General features: G+C 39.3%; 1 protein-coding gene across 2 annotated transcripts in view; it reads right to left on the bottom strand.

Moving 5' to 3' along the window:
• The window catches only part of MYO16 (myosin XVI), a 363225-nt gene that overhangs the window by 286972 nt on the left and 58877 nt on the right, over window positions 1-17376 (bottom strand). The window lies entirely within an intron of this gene.

The following is a 17376-nucleotide window of genomic DNA, read 5'->3' as shown; positions in this document are numbered from 1 at the left end:
AAATTTTATTTCTGCGTGTTGTTCATGTGCCAAATGTGACCAGATTTTTAGCTAGTACTGAACCAGGATTATTTTTAGTTGCCACCAGTTGCTGTGTGAATAGGAAATTGATATAGGTTGCCAAAAATAACCATCTTTTAGCATCACAGATCATTTTTCAGTATGTTATAAGGTAAAAATCAGGATAGAGCTCACAGCCATCTTTGGACTCTCATGGTTTATGCATGGATTCATTTACATTGAGCTAAGAACATGCTCATGTGTATTCTCCTTGATGTGTTCCTGTTTTATAATTTCTTTGTATTACACTGCATCTTTTTCACAGATAGAATATTTATGTCAGAAGAAAGAAACTGCAAGCTCTGCATAGTTTATATTATGATTATGCACATGTTGTCTAATGACATTTTAATCATTTATTGTAAGACAAAAAGCCTAAGAAAATGCATCACTAAGAACAAGTCCAACCAATTATTTACCACACTACGGAATAACAAGTCAATGTATAGTGACGCATTACCGGGTTTCAGATTAAGGGCACACAAAAGGCAGACCTGCATTGTATTTTAAACACCCAGACTGCAGCATCTTCTGAGAACAATTCCTGCATTACTTTTCCAAGAACAGTCACCCATGAATTTGCTTACTACTTCTGTGAGAAACCTACAGCAGAACTATGGTTAAATATTTTTATATCATCAAAAAATCATTTAAGAAAACTGTGTTCAGCAAAGAGTTACATTTGCTTATCATGCATCACGTTTACCACAATCAACACTTCATTGACTGAGAGCTGTTGTAAAGGGGAACTGATAGCCCAGCCACATTTAAATCTTTTATTCATCTGAAAGGGTTCTCACCTACTATTTTGTATACATAGCATTTTTAACAGCTATGAAGTGTTAAAGGGACTACAAAGGGAAAAGGGTCTAACTAATTAGTGAGGATCACTAATGCAGATTCTATTAACTATTCTGCAAAGTTCCCACAAGAGCAGAAAGATATATATTCACAGGCTTCCAGTGATCCATTAGCAAAACCCTTAGGTGAAATCTCTCAGCTCTAACAGCCACATATTTCACATCTGGTTTTAGGTAAAACATGCACAGCAATTCTTTTGCAGAACTAATTATTTAGGTGTGGGGTTTTTTCCTGAAAATACAGCTTTCCAAAAGACAGTGAAAAAAATATCAAGAAATGACCAGAGGGAAATAGGGATAAATTATATAAAACACAATACAGTAGTTACATTATCATGGGAACTTTTCTATCATAAAGCTCAGAAGTCCAAAGTAATTAAATCTATCCAGGCTGTCTTTCACACCTATACAACACTAGGCTAGTTTGGGCCATATGGCTTATAAAATAAACATACAAAGTGTTTTAAGAGGCAATGTTAGTCATAGTTCATGAGCAAGTGTCAAGTAATCTGACAAAAAGCCCTTTGAGCAATACTTTTTGGTGGAGACACTCCTGACAGGTTCATCTCTGGTGGTACTGTCAGGCAGACAGACTGCCATGACTGATAACATCACACTTTCACCAACCATACTGGTTAAAACCAGGAGGACTCTTGGTAAACACTAGTGAATGGGAGAAATGGACAAACAACGCTTTTCAGAAGACAGAGGAAAAAGGAAGAGGAAGCATCTCTGATTTTGGCTTGAACAAAATGTGAAGTAAAAGTATTTGGATCTGTCTCATTTCAGATTGTAACGTATGTGTTTATCTATTGTACTGCCATAGTAAAAATTTAGGATGGTGGAACCTGGTAGCATTTATGTAACAGGTTAGACTACATCCTCCATCCTGCAAGGAATAAGAGAATTCAACAAGCCTAAGTGCAAGGTGCTGCACCTGGGGTTGGGGCAACCCCCAGTATCAGTACAGTCTGGGGGATGAAGGGATTGAGAGCAGCCCCGCCAAGGAGGACTGGGTGTTAGTGGTGGATGAAAAGCTGAACTTGAGCCAGCAATGTGTGCTCACAGCCCAGAAAGCCAACTGTGTTCTCAGCTGCATCAAGAGCAGCATGGCCAGCAGGCTGAGGGAGGTGATTCTTCCCCTCTACTCTGCCCTTGAGAGATTCCCATCCCTGGAAACATTCACAGTCAGGCTGGACAAGGCTCTGAGCAACCTGATCTAGTGACCCTGCTCGCTGCAGAAGGGGGTTGGATGAGATGACCTCTAAAGGTCCCTTTCAACCCAAACTGTTCTATGACTTGATAGTCCTTTACAGAGAGTATTAAGGTACAGGACATGTACCTCTTGAATGCTGCAAGCTCTTGACTTGCTATTTACATCAGACTAACTGGTAACAGTGCTGCTGTCTATACGGTTAACACATCCCTGATTTCTTCTCTCCTAACATACACTAGTCCATGTAATCAGGGAAGGATGTGAGACTGTTTGACAAGGGACAGTCTGCAATGCTACACCATAGCTTGGGTCTGTGCCTTTCAGTTGTATCGTTGGACTATGCCAGTCCATGGGGCAGCATGTGCTCACCTGCAGCAGGGCACTGTGTGTTCTGCCATTCCCCAGAAGTCTGTGTGCCAAAAATATGTGGTTGGCTGCTCAAGTATGAATAACAGCCTCCAGGTGAATGGAAGATAGGCACAAACTTTTCAAGAGGTGACACCTTGGCAGATGGCAACCTCAACAGGCCCTTCATTTTAGAATATCACATTTCTTTTGCTTGTTTTTTTTAATTATATAAAATATTTAGTTTTATTACATGGGCAGTTATCATTAGTGGGTTTTGCAAAAGAAGTGAAAGCACTGTATATTGCTGTCAGCAGGAAATTCTGACAAGGTGAAGGGCAGCACTAAAGCAGCACAAAAACGAGGAGGGAGGAAAGGTCCCAGAGACATTGTAGAATGAAAATGCTGGGCAGAATAAGTAGCATGAAATGGATAATAAAGAGAAATTACAACAATGGACAACTTCAAGTGCAGAGACAGGATGAACCTTGAGAAGTGGCAGCTAAACATGAGGCAAAAGCAAGTCACAATAGAATACTTAAGGAGGTGAAATCTGGTTCACCTGTTGGAAAGACACATTATTTCCACTGCAACCTTTCGCTAGGCTGGAGAGTAGAGAAAGAACAGAGAAGAAACAACAGCATCCATGGCGGTTGTTGTCCATGTCACAAACAAAGATTTCAGGTGTGAGAAGAAAAAGAAAAACTTAGGTTTCTGAGATGATTCCTTAGGAGGGAATACTTAATTGTCAGTAGTTTAAAAAAAAAAAAATCACACAATTTGTTTATTCACAAAAAAGAGATATTAGCCATGTTAGGTATTTTCTCCTGACTGACCTCCAGCAATAAAAACAGAATTCAGAAGGGAAAAAAGATCTAAACGACATTTAAAATCTGACAATGTAAACTATAGAAGTATATCTAGACAAGCTTTGAGCGCATTGTAAAGTTACTTTCTCTGAACATTAGGTAACATAGCCATGTTTTCAATTACAACCCCACTGTTCCAAAAAGTTAGTTCCAAAAAGACTATGCCAGTGTTTAACTCTACAAAGAGGCAAAAGTGCTCTTGGACTGGGGATAAAGACTGAGTTGGCATTAAACCTGGTGATAAAACTATTTGATTTTGTCCGGCATAGCAAAAATAGAGATAAAATAGAAACAAGGTCAGAAAACAAAATACATTTGGCCCTTCTGGAAAAATTCCTTGCCACCTCTCCCTATAAACAGCCAATTTCATGCTTTGTACAAATTCACCATTTAATGACGTTACAGAGTTTTTAAAATAGAATCTTGGAACTGGTCAGCCATCACTAGGACAGCTCTTTTTCTTAAGATAAACACACATTTCCAGTTTGCCATCTCCGAGTAGACACTACTTTCACATCTAAATTTCCAAGGCTCAAAACTTGACTTAGGAAAAGCACCTATGAAATGCATCCTACAATAATCCAGCAAACGAAAACAGTTTAAAATAAGGTTTTGCTGTCGAGGACTGACACCCTATTGCATTCAGGACATGTAAATATTTTGTTACTATTCCAGCGTCTTCTGGTGTCATGAACAACTGAACATCTAATAATTTTATCATCTTGGTATTTTGTAATTCACATATAACTGAAAGACTTGTTAGAGAAATGCAGAACTATCTGAAAGCAATCTGAATAATGAGAAAAACACCATGACTACTGGTTAAATACATGACAGATGCTCCCCTTTTATTCCATTTTCATTCAGTGCAACAAAGCTTTCTATATTCCTTCAGGTGTTACAATTGTGCATTACTTATGGGTTTAAGACTGCAGAAAAAAAAAGGTTGAATACAGAGTAACATTTGACATTGCTCATATGTTTTGACAAGTGATACTGCTTAGCAATCAAACCTTGGCCATACTATCCAGCTGCCAATAAACCACTCTTCAGATAACATCTGAAGTTGTATGCTTCATCAGGAAGCTAGGGATGAGCCATAGCAGATGTAGATACTTAGCAAGAAGGACTCTATACAAATTTGCTCTACATGAGTCACAGCAGAACAAAACATAGCAGTTTTTCCAAACAAATTTTCAGATGAACTTGCCGGTAAGATAGATGTGAGGTTTGCTCCAGAGACAGCAGCAACAAAGCAAATCTAATCACTCAATCAATCACTCAGAGTGTGGCTGACCTCTAGAGAATCAGATGACTTTTTCTTTTCTCTTCCCTTCCTCCAAGTTTTGCACATTTTCTTCCTTTCCCATTTCACTGGAAATGCCTTGATTTTTCAGGAAGCTGGCAATCCTCCTTCCATTTTCTACCACTGGACTGAACCCTTATCGAATGAGAAAAGTGAAAAAATCCTTTTTCTTCTTCTCTATATACTATTGTAACTGAACGTATATGGAAGGACTAATCTGTACATACTTTTTAATGGACTGAAAACAGCAGCTTAAAATCACAGGATATTATTACCCAGTACTGATGAAGTTTGCAAAATTACCAGTAGAAGTTATGTGCCATTTGAAAGTACTACTTGCTTCCTCCCACACCCAAAATGACCGTTTTTAGGCTGTGTGTAGACCTCTCTAGCAGTTCCTTAACTGGATGGGATGAAGAAACTCTCACTTGGGGTGGGAGAGCCTAAAACAGAGTAATAACAAGGCCCAATACAAAAAGAAATCCCAATAGTCTCATATACAGTTAGGGTTATCTTTGGCACTAGTAGTGAATTTATTTCTTCACTACAATCTGTGTATATATTTTTTTTAATTACATTTCTAACTTTATTTGATGTAAGGATATTGCAGAGAGAAGCTGCAGAGTTTATATATGTAAACCCCTTAAAAGACTGAAACGAAACTACCAAAACATGTTAAAATGATAAGTAGAAAAATGTGTCAGCCATCATAACTACCAGATACAAAATAATGAAAAAACATCCATGGATTTCCATGTGAGGAGTAGATCCAAGATCAGATAGATTTTCTTAAAGTTTATAATATCCAGGAAAGAAACAGACAACTAGAAGAATTCAGTTCAACATGAAAACTGTACTTTTATCTTCCGGATAATTAACAAATTTGACGACCCATTCCACTGTATCCCTAATTTTTTTCTTCCTGACATTACAGCATACTGAGGAGAGTTCTGTAGACACAACATGAGTATTAGACAGCTGACAATTATTATGCTGACAATTATGATGCACATTACAGTTTCAATATAGACATTGTAAACAAAATAGGATATTATTAAATTATATATAAAACAATCTGAAAAGCAAAGACTAAACTTAGGCAAAAAGGGCTATCTGAGACCTATTTTATTTTCTGATCTTTCTATTGTCCATTTTATCTCATGCTAAATAATACCACTTCTGGTATTATTTCTGCACTCCAGGCAAATCAGCACAACTTGTTAGTGCATCCTTGATTCCCACTGTTTTCTTATGAATCACAGAGAATAAGTGGGACTTGGAGAGGGAAGGTGTGCAAGGTATGGAAAACTACACGTCACTTTTATTAAATTGACTGTGCTGCCAGATGTGCACAGTGTAGCAACAACCTGCTAGGCTGGTTTCTCTGTTTCTGCACCCTCTCCAGTCTGTAGTGGATGTATTTATTTATTTTCTCTTTTTTTCCTTTATCTGCATAAATGAATTCATCATTCTGACCACAAAGACCAGGTGAGAGTCTGAGTCGATAAGCACAATAATGAAATGAAAGGGTATGATCATAAGAACCTTTTATATGATATAAGATACCGTATTAGGTTTGTCTGGCCAGGTTTTGGTAGCTGCCAGAAGCTTCCCCCATATCCTGCAGAGCCAATGTCAGCCAGGTCCAGGATGGACCTGCCACTGGCCAAGGCCGAGCCAGTCAGGAATGACAGTAAATGCCTCTGCGGTAACATATTTAAGAAGGAAGCTATGACCCCATGGGAGGCCCAAGCTGGACCACGGTCCTGGCAGGGACCTGCTGACCCATGGAGAGAGGAGCCCACACTGGAGCAGGTTTTCCTGGTAGGACCTGTGGCCCTGTGAGTGACTCATGCTGGGGCAGCCTGTGCCCGAAGGACTGCACCCAATGGAGAAGTGACCCACATTGCAGCAGTTTGTGAAGAACTGTTGCCTGCAGGATGGACTTACGCTGGAGAAGTTAGTGAAGGACTCCCATGGGAGGGACCCCACAGGGAGCAGGGAAGGAATCCTCTCCCTGAGCAGCAGCAGAAACAACAACTGATCGTAACCTTGATTCCCCATCTCCCTGCACCGCTGAGGGGGAGGAGGTAGAACCAGGGAGGGAGGAAGGGGTGGGGAGAAGGTGTTTTTAGGATTTATTTTACTTCTCATTATCCTGCTCTGATTCTGTTAGTAATAAATTTAATTAATATCCCCACTTCGAGTGTGTTTTGTCCATGATGGTAATCAGTGAGTGATCTCTCCCAGTCCTTATTTGAACTCATGAACCCTATGTTACATTTTCTCTCCTCTGTCCATTTGCAGAGGGGAGTGATAGGGGAGTTGATGGGTACCTGGTATAGTAATTACACCTGGATCAACCCACCACATATACCATGATATTGCTTGAACATGACATGGACAAGTCAATAAACTCAGTGAACAAGAGATACACGCAGAATTTACTGCACTCTGCTTGAACATAATAGAATTACATCTCATTCTCAAATTAGCAAAGAATAGATAAGGAGTTGAGAAGAATTAGGCAGCTGCTAGGAAAGGAGAGGGGGAATGAGAAAAACATATAAAGAACCGAGGAAACAGATAACTATGAAAGGCACCAATGTCCAAGCAACAGTAAGAAACCAGTAAGTCAATATAATTTTAATAAAATTATCTGAGGTCAATAAAAGGCAATTAGTGAGGCAGGTTATAAGCAAAAGCAGTCAGAAAGATGGTAGAAAAGAACTTCTCTCATGTGAGCAGTGGACAGGTTACAGCTGAGATGACAGTGAGCAAGAACAGAAAAGGGGAGGATTCCCCAAACATAGACTGAGAATCGTGTGGAGAGCACTGAGGATTAATCAGTAGATACAAGATGCCTTGATAATCAGTTCCTTTGAACAGAAATAAATAAAATATTCAGATTTCTGTGTTTTGTATGAACATAAAAAACAAAAGCAAAATTCCTCAAGTCAGCAAGCAGTTGATTTACATGTGAACAAGCAAAGAGTATGGCAGCTTTGTACAGTTACTGCACATACCACTACAGCATCAATAACCATCTGCACATGATCTAAATTCAGTTAAAATTCTGATAGCTGGAACCCAGTTCTACTATTTTGAAATAATGTACTTCACGTTATATTTCACTCCCCAAAGATCTGAAAACCTGTAGAACCTATTCTTACAGAATAACGCATTTGTTTTCTTACTCAAATAGCTGGTTGTTCATAACAGAGGATTAATTTCTTTGCTCTCAAATGAACTTACTCTTTTAATCAAACACTCTACTACAAAAATAGTTAGATTTTTAGAATATATTTTAAATATATTCTAATACTGTTTCATGGAAATACAGTACTAATTACCTTTTATTTCAAACAGCAAGGGACACCTGAGAAAGTAACAAAAAGAAATGCACGAGTGTAATGGAGTAAAACATGTCTATAATGAAGAATTATCCAGCAGGGTACATCACGTCATTCCACTCGATGCTGTAAAATCTTAGGAGAAGAGAAAACCACACAAGTTGGCATTGACTGTAAACAAGTCTTTCACTCTTAGATTTTAACCTCAAAATCAGTAGGGGTTCTGCCATTGCCTTCAAAGGGAACAAACCTAAACATTTTCAAGTGAATGACCTAAGATTATTGGAAAAACACATAAATGAGGTGCTGTCTTGGAAGAAATAATTTGGAATTACGCATAGCCCACCAAGATTAATTGGCTTAACATCTTCCAAGTGCTCTTGTTACATTTGGTGTTAATTGGAGACTATTGCATTTATCCATTTCTCAACATCTTTGTCATTTCAAAACCACTTTCCCTTATCGTTACCAACATATTTTTGTCATATTAAAGGACAACATAGCACTAGGTAATGCTAATTCGTCTTGAGAAATTAGTGGGATTTTTTTTTTAACCAAATCTAGGTCCAACCTTATTACCTAGGTTGAAGTCAAGAGTGGATTAGCACCTTTTACTATCACTCTTTATAGATCTTCCATCTATGTAAATCAAACATTGCATTGACATAGGCTTACTGAATTCAGTTCTGTATGTTTTAAGGAGAAAAATCATTACATCTCCTAAAAAATATTAGCATTTGCTGAACATAATTATAGTGTCTGAAACTAACACACATTTAAAGTGTTTGCAAAGGATAGTTTCATATTAGTATGCATTTAATCATCAGAAGCAAATTTCAGAAATGGACTTTAAGCACATGAAATGGACTTTATGCATATGAAAACAGATATAAAGGCTTAGCACACAGACAAGCCAACAATAAGATGGAAAGGTCCAAAGATAGTGGGATTTTTTTGGTGTGTCTCTGGATTTTTTCTCCTTTTGATTAGAATACCATACATAATACAGGAGAGACAAGTTATAGATAGTTTTCTGAGGTTCAGTCCAAAATGCATAACCACATTTAGAATACCTCAAAGTTGGTACAGGTCAAAGAGTGAGCAAAAAGAGTCCTTCAAAGACTAACTTAGGAGATCAGATAACCTATTCAGGTAATCTATTCACCTAAAGGTGATAAAAAAAATACGACTCAGTAGATACAGATATTTCACAGCGAGACTGTGAGTGACAAGGCAGGTGAGAAAATATTCCTCACTGATTTAAGCCACTAATCACAGACCTAAGGAGGAAAGAGGACAGCTCCTGATGTGCCAAACGGACACCATATCTCAGGAGGGTTAAGGAACTACAGCCTGGATAACTGACATTAATACATTCTTCAGAGGTATAAATGTGACTGTGACCCCTGCAGACCTAAAAAAAAAAAAAAAGAAAAAAAAGGTGCTAAAAGTTGGTGTAATCTGATGAATGCAATCTGAGACGTAAGGCAAAAAAAGCAGTGCCCTTGACAATGCAGTTCAGAAAATCTGCTGCTAGTCAGCTGCAGAGAAGAAAGGAAGTTTTCCGGATTTCAACTTTTTACCAACAAACAATAGCTAATTTTTCTTTTGCTGCTCTTGTTCTTTGTTGTTGTTTCTTTTTTTTTTGTATATTTGAAACTATAACCTACTTTGTATGTTATAAATAAATATTTTTGTGGTGAGGATGGCAGTATCAGAGAACTGAAGGCAAGAGAGTGAGAAGGCACTCAAGGTGCACGGCTTTCAGTCCTACTGGCAAGTATGCCCTGAGTCGGTCACGATGGAAGAGAAAGGCAAATCTGCAGCTGTTCTCTCTGCATCCCCACCAGCTGCTCCAAACATATCAAGGGTAAAGAAACCAAGAGAAGGGTGAGAGGCTGGCTGACAGCTGTAGGGCTCTCACGAGCACATCCATCAGTCCAGCTCCAGTTGACCACCACCCTGCGACTGGGAGAGTTGCCCCAGAATTGCAATGTCAGAGACACCAGCCCTCAGGTGTTGGCTCTGTCCACCCACAAGGTCTCATAACATAGCACAGCATAGCGAGGGCAGGCAGAGAGGTAAAGCAGAGATCTGCAGGCCCTTGGCTCTGATTGCAGACAGGCTGTAGCTGATCAGTCCCTAACAATGGTGTTTGATGGGAATCTTGCTATAAGACATAGGAGTAATCATTCTCATTAACAGGTACCTCCTAGGGCAATGGCAGCTGGAACACAGGAGAAGGCAACACTGAGTGACTGTGGAAAGCCTTGGAGGGTAAAAAGGGGCAGAGTTGTGCCTAACTGAAATAAGCTAGGGGGCCTGATAGGATTCATCCCAGAATCATCAGAGCTGGCTGATGTCATCACAAAACCTCTCCCAGTAATTTCTGAGCAGCCTTGGGAATCCAGAGAGGTCCCAGCTGACTGGAAGCTGGCCAACGTTGTCCAGATTTTAAAAAAGGACAAGAAGGAGGACCCTGGAAACTACAGGCCTGGTAAAGTTATGGAGAAGATTATTCTGGGCAGTACTGAAACACACCTAAAAGACAATGCAATCACTGGTCACAGCCAGCACGGCTTCATGAGAGGAAAGTCCTGCTTATCAAACCTGATTTCCTTTTATGACAAGACAACCCACCTAGTTGATCAAGGGAAGCCAGTTGATGCAACCGTTTTGCATTTCAGTAAAGCTTTCAATACTGTCTCTCACAGGATCCTTCTGACAAAATTTCCAGCACACAGCTGGATAAACACATCATGTGGTGGGCGAGCAATTGGCTCATGGGTTGAGCAAAGAGGGTAATAGTGAATGGGGTTAACAGCAGATTGGTGACCTGTCACTAGTGGGGTTCCACAGGGCTTCATTCTAGGGCCCTGTGCCCTTCAACATCTTCATAATTGACTTGGACTGGAAGGTATACTAAGCAAGTTTGTAGATGACATAAAACTGGGAGGAGCTGTTGACTCCCTCGAAGGGAGGGAGGCCCTGCAGAGAGACCTCGACAAATTACAGGACTCTGCAATCACCAACCATTATGAAGTTCAATTAGGAAAAGTGCCAGATTATGCACCCAGGATGGAGCGATCCTGGATGTACATACAGACTGGGGAACAAGATGCTAGAAAGCAGTGCCATGGAAAGGGACCTGGGGGTCCTGGTCAATGGCAAGTTGATGGCACACTGCAGTGCCCTGGCAGCCAGGAGGGCAACCGTGTCCGGGGGGGCATCAGGCAAAGCATCGCCAGCCGGTTGAGGGAGGGGATTGTCCTGCTCTGCTCTGCACTGGGGCGGCCTTACCTTGAATATCATGTGTAGTTTTGGGCACTGCAATATAAGAAACATACAAAGCTCTTAGAGAGCTTCCAAAAGAGGTCAACAAGGATGGTGAAGGACCTTGAGAGGAAGTGTATGAGGAGTGGCTGAGGTCACTTGGTCTGTTCAGCCTGGAGGAGACTGAAGTGAGACCTCATTGCAGTCTCAAATTCCTCATGAGGGGAAAAGTAGAAGAAGGCACTGATCTCTTCTCTGTGGTGACCAGTGACAGGACCCAAAGGAATAGCCTGAAGTTGTGTCAGGAGAGGTTTAGACTGGATATTAGGAAAAGGTTCTTCACCCAGAGGGTGACTGGGCACTGGAACAAGCTCCCCAGGGAAGTGGTCACAGCACTGACAGAGTTCAAGAAGTATTTCAACAACACTCTCAGGCACATGGTGTGACTCCTGGGGATAGTCCTGTGCAGGGTCAAGAGTTGGACTTGATGATCTTTGTGGGGCCCTTCCCACTCAGCATATTCTGTGATTCTGTGGGATTCTGTGAGATCAGAGCTAGACAGGACAGCAGTGCCACAGTGGGGAGCTGCAGCAGCAGCAGTGTCCACCCTGGTCAAAAACTTTTTTTCCTCTCCAATGAAAATTTGGGGGACAGGAAAGCAGAGGTATGACAGCAGAGAAGTAAAGATAATGCTGCTTTGACACGCATTACCCTGAGATAAAGCCTGCCTTACATAATGGCAATGGACATTTTTTTGTCCAAGCTTTATTTTCCAAAATGTCTTTTAAAAATATCTTCCAGAATCCCTGACCTTGATGTCCCCACTCAAGGCGACAATCTTTTGCTGGTTTGGTGCCTTTGAGCTGTATTTTTATTTGAATCCTGCTATCACTCCTAGCCAAAGAAGGAGGCAGCTCCTCCCTGGTAAGAAACACAACCCTTCCGCTTGGCTGTTCTGGCCGCTCACTGTATGGCTGTGTACCAAGAGGGGCACTTGTGGAATATTCCTGCTGATTAGTACGTTAAGTTAGTAACATACTTTTCTGAAAATGAGCATCTCTACAGTTAATTAACTGTATCTCTTTGGGCCTTTTTATAAATATTCATACACATAAATTACAAGGAAACTTTTAAACAAAACCTGAGGACAAAATCTCTTGTGTAACTTGCTAAAACAGTAGGTTTGTTGTGCACAGAGAGGATTTGCTGGCAAATGCACACAGGCTACTGTTTGAATAGGTAATGTCATGGTCCATCTACTGCTCTTGGATGACCCAATTGTACTTATTCCCCTGTAGGAAAACCGCAAAGAACATCAGTGTTCGTTTTTGTAGAGTATGAAGTATTCAAGACGGAAATCAGTGTGAGAGCTAGACTATCATCCTTTCAGTTTCTGTTTAGATCTACATCTGAAAGAAATAATAACCCATCAAGGAAGATAATTTAACTATGACAATACTGAAGTTTTGAAAGGCAGCACAAAGACTCTCTAACTCTCTATAGCATTGCAGCTCCTTGTTGATAAACTACGTAAGGAAAGCTTAGGTTTTTTTGGATGATCCATGTTATTTAACTGCACCTGAGAGATGGAGAACAGATGTTTCACAAATAAGATTTAAATATCAATGGTTGGCAGTAAACTACAAAAATAACTGACACCAAAGTTTCACATGAAAATGATATTAAGGTATATGTCCACATTGAGATGTCAAGAAGAGTATTGAAGAACTGAATCATATTTTACAGAGATCATATATTATCAACAAGGTATTGTTTTCAAGGAGCTGAAAGCAAAAAAAAATTAATAGAGAGCTACTTATAGAAGACATAGTGTATGTAATCACAGAAATTGATATATAAATCGTTATCTATGGAAAGATGTAAAAAGCAAGACTGTGATGCTACTAATCTACTGAAAACTTTCCTCTTGAATCAGCCACATGACTTATAAAAAAACCCAAAATATGTATCCTGGAATTGTAAACTATCATTTGCCTGCTTTACCATAATCAGTATTTTCCACTTCATGGTTATGATCTGAGCCACAGGTAACACATACTGGGCTTGTAACACTTGATGGTATAATCTTTCTAGCCCCCGCTCTGAAGCATACACTTCTCTACATGGGTGCACATCTTCCATGAAATTTATGATGAAATTTTTGGTTTTCTATCCTTAAGGAACACAATGGAAATCTCTAGGAAAATTTTACTGAGCACCTGTGGGGATCGTAGTGGGTGCTGACCCACTACAGTTCTTCTGCCTTGCCCGTCACCAATACTGACACATGCAGTCAAGTACCTGCAGCATCCAAAGAGCAAGGGAGAACAAGTTGTGCTGTCAGTCTGCCAGAGCTTTAGCAGAACTCCCAAACTGACAAATTTTAAAGTATGACAGTGTTGCAACCTGTCCCATCCAGATGCCCCAGATGCTAATTCAGAGCACCATCAGACAGTTGTACATCTCTGCTCTAAATACAGCACCACAACCTCTCTTTTCATTCTGCACATAGGTGCTATCACTGCGGTCAGTCAAGAGAGCAGCCGCCCCACTGGCCACATGTAAAAGGTCACATGTAAAGTTACCTGAGACATATATACAGCTGTGCATGAGTAAGAGGATCCAGATGCATGCATCCTCCAGTCCTTCCATGTGTTTGACCACGAAGGAAGGGTACAGACCTATAAAAAAGTTATTTATTTCTGCGCAGAGAAAACTGCTGTGAACCGGGTAAAGCTTCTCCTGTTGCAGCCACAAACACTTACAGTAATATGAGAAATGTCATCAGTGGGAATATCGCTCATTCCACAGTAACCTTGGCACAAAATAAAAGAAAACACCTGTAAATTTTGTAACTTGAGTTTCTGGATTTATTTGTTTCTTACTATTTAAAAATGAAATAAAAATGATTACCTATTTCCAAAGCTAATTTTATGAGTCCAACGCATGTTCAGTTCCTATAAAATATATAAACATTTTTGATGGTGGATTACTATTGTCACTTATTTGCCACCCATCTAAAATACTAGCTATGTTACTGGAAAAATCAAAACATTTTTAAACACAGAATATAGATTATTTGGTATGTTGTATTTTATAGAGGAAGCACCAGGCATGACTCCTGTTGATAACACAAGCAATTTTGCTTCGGTTTATTTGACACTTTCAGCTTTGCCCTTCAAGTGTCCTCAGCTTGCTTCATATGTTCTTAACCCTAAGAGCTGAAGCCACCTACTTCCAAAAACACTACTCTCCCATTCAGCATCTTCTGTTTATTTCTCACCTGCTTAACTCCCTTCAATTCACAAAGACTGGGAGAAAACCATAAAACATCACATAAACCATTACATTTGCATTTCATTTCTTTTCACCCCACGTCTTACATTGCTGATATCTTTAAATTAATCTACTTTCATGAATTATTGTTGTTTACAGTGTTAAGAAAGAATGTTTTATCTGATGGGATAGAAGTCATTACCACATGAACAGAGGTTCATAACCTAACGGACAGGGAAACAATATCAGAGAAAGAATTTTCTACCTGACTAGAAAATTATTAACAGCTCTTGATAAGAATTATGAATGATGCCCAGACAACATTAGGAGAGATCTAAGAAGGAAAAAAAAGACATGGCAAAATCTGAGAGTACAGGAGAAAAAAAACATATAAGTGAAAATCTGTTTTCAACACGCTTCATCAGAACTGCAGGATCAGGCTACTAATGAGAAAGTGATATGGCTGCAAAGAAAGACTAGAAAGAGACCTTCAGGAAAGAAAAGTATCTTGAGTAATCCTGTTTACAGTGGGTCCATGTGTTGGGGAAAGATTTTCTACATCAGATCAACAAACTCAGACTTTTTAGGATGGCATTTTTGTAAAACTGAAGGAGTTATTTTTACTTTGTTCTGTGTAAGACAATCTTGTTATTAGATTGTGCAATAATAACAGCAAAATTTTTAAAGAAAATAAAATCTCTTATACTGAAAATACATGGGCAATCATTTCATTAGAGTACATTAGCTTGGAAAGCATGCCTGGAAGTATTGTGGACAGTAGACTGGAGTCAGGATAATACTAAATCTAGTAAGTCACAGCAGAAAATGTAAGATAAGAATGTTAACATGTACTGCTGAGGGGATTAGGTAGAGCTTGTATTACATATAAAATCTTGAGAAGTTTCTTTACAGATTAAATTAATCCTCACTGTTTGCTCCTATAAAATCAGATTCTTATTTATTTGATTGTTTTTTACATCAAAGTCTTTTTATAATCAAAGGATTAAAATGGAATGTTATATTAAAGAATGGCCTTATTGTATGCTTTCTCTTGTGTGAAATTCCCATAGAAATAATGAGAGATCTGGGTGCATGATGAGAGCAAGGTCAGGCTTTGTAATCAAAGGGGCAGAGATATCACCATGGCACCGTTGTGCACTGTACAAATTATATTACATAATTGGTTTTAAGTGAAAACATTCAATTTTATGGTAAAACAAGCAGCAACTCCTACAACACAACCTTGTGGCCTATTGGTATTTAATTCTAAAACATAATTACTGAAAGCCTGAATTAGTGTCAAGTAAAGTGTCACAAAAATGTTTCCACTGACTAGTGGGTTTCAGATCCAGTGTGAGGTTTCTCAAATGGCTTACTGAAGAGAGTTCCACTCGTAACACGTTATTCAAGCCTAGCAAGCATAGGTAATGTCATGAGAGCTATGTAAAATCAAAAGTTATGTTAAGATCAAGGTGCAAATAACACAGTATAGAAGGACTAGAGCTTTTGGGGAAAGACATCCCTTGGATAGGGAAACTGGTAAGTAGGATCACAGAAGGTTCCTGACATGGAGAACCTACTCATCTCGGTCTGAGAATATGGATCTATGGGATTAGAGGAACAGTTTTAGAGGAACAGTTTGGTTTCCAGATCTGTACAGGGCACAACCTTGACACTTCATGGCACAAACTATGTATATTCATAGCAGTCACACTCTTCCACTTGGTATGCTTGGTACAGGTGACAGCCACCTGAAATGCATTCTGAAATGACCTTCCCAGATCATGTGAGTCTCTGCAAATGACACCTAAAATGTGCTTCACACCCAAGATGCAAGACAGATGATGAGGAGCTGGCTTGGTTATGGTCTGGATGTCATCCTGCAGTGGCATCTAGTGCTTCTTCTTCAAGTCCTTTTACCTTCAGCTGTTGGCAGGTGGACTCACACAAGGTTGTGCTCCTGAGTCCAGGAGCAATAAAACTGTGAATCAAAATAGTGTAGAGGGAATTTACAGCACTTGGTCAGTTTTCCAAGGAGTGTGTCTCATGCGTTTCTTTAAGTCTGACAGGAAAAACCGCAGCACAAGCTTTTTCATCCTACCACACTGCTCAAAAATGTACAATTAGAAAACAAATCCAAGAGGAACCTGAAAAAGCCTAAATATATATATATTAAGGTAAAACAACAATGTTCATCTGCCCAATTTGAAAAAAAGTTTATAAACTAGTTTATGAAACTGCATATTCAAATTTTTGCTGACCAGGTTGGCAAAAAACTGATTCTTGATCCTGGTAAGGTTTGTACATGGTTTAAAGGACAGCAAGCAGTTATTTCAAGGGAATATGAAAATTAAGACAGAAACAACTGTGTTTAAATATATCATCTCATATTCTCTTTAAATGCAGTAAAAAAAAAAAAAAGGACCTAGAATCCTGATTCCTCATTACAAGGTATACATAAGGTAAAAATTAAGAAGGAACTAAGAATGGATTTAAATATAGCTGCCACGACAAATTATAATGTCTTAATCTCTCTGGCATAGCACAGACTTGCTCATTGAAACAAGCATTTTCTTTGTCAAATATTGATCACTGATGTCATCTTTATGACGTTTGTTTAAAACATGTTGCCAATCACCTTTTTTGCAGCAGTGCAAGTTTCAGTCAAATGTCAGTTGCATATTTTTTCCCCCTGGCAATCAGCAAAATCCATTTCAAATATCCGTTCTGGCAAACCATCACAGCACCACTAAGCATAATAAATGGTTTGCTTTTGGGCAAGAAGCCACCTCTATAAAGACAATTTCACAAAAGGAAA

Source organism: Chiroxiphia lanceolata, chromosome 2 (genome assembly GCF_009829145.1).
Source record: "Chiroxiphia lanceolata isolate bChiLan1 chromosome 2, bChiLan1.pri, whole genome shotgun sequence".
In the NCBI taxonomy this organism is placed as follows: Eukaryota; Metazoa; Chordata; class Aves; order Passeriformes; family Pipridae; genus Chiroxiphia; species Chiroxiphia lanceolata.
This window is presented reverse-complemented; position numbering and strand designations above follow the sequence as displayed.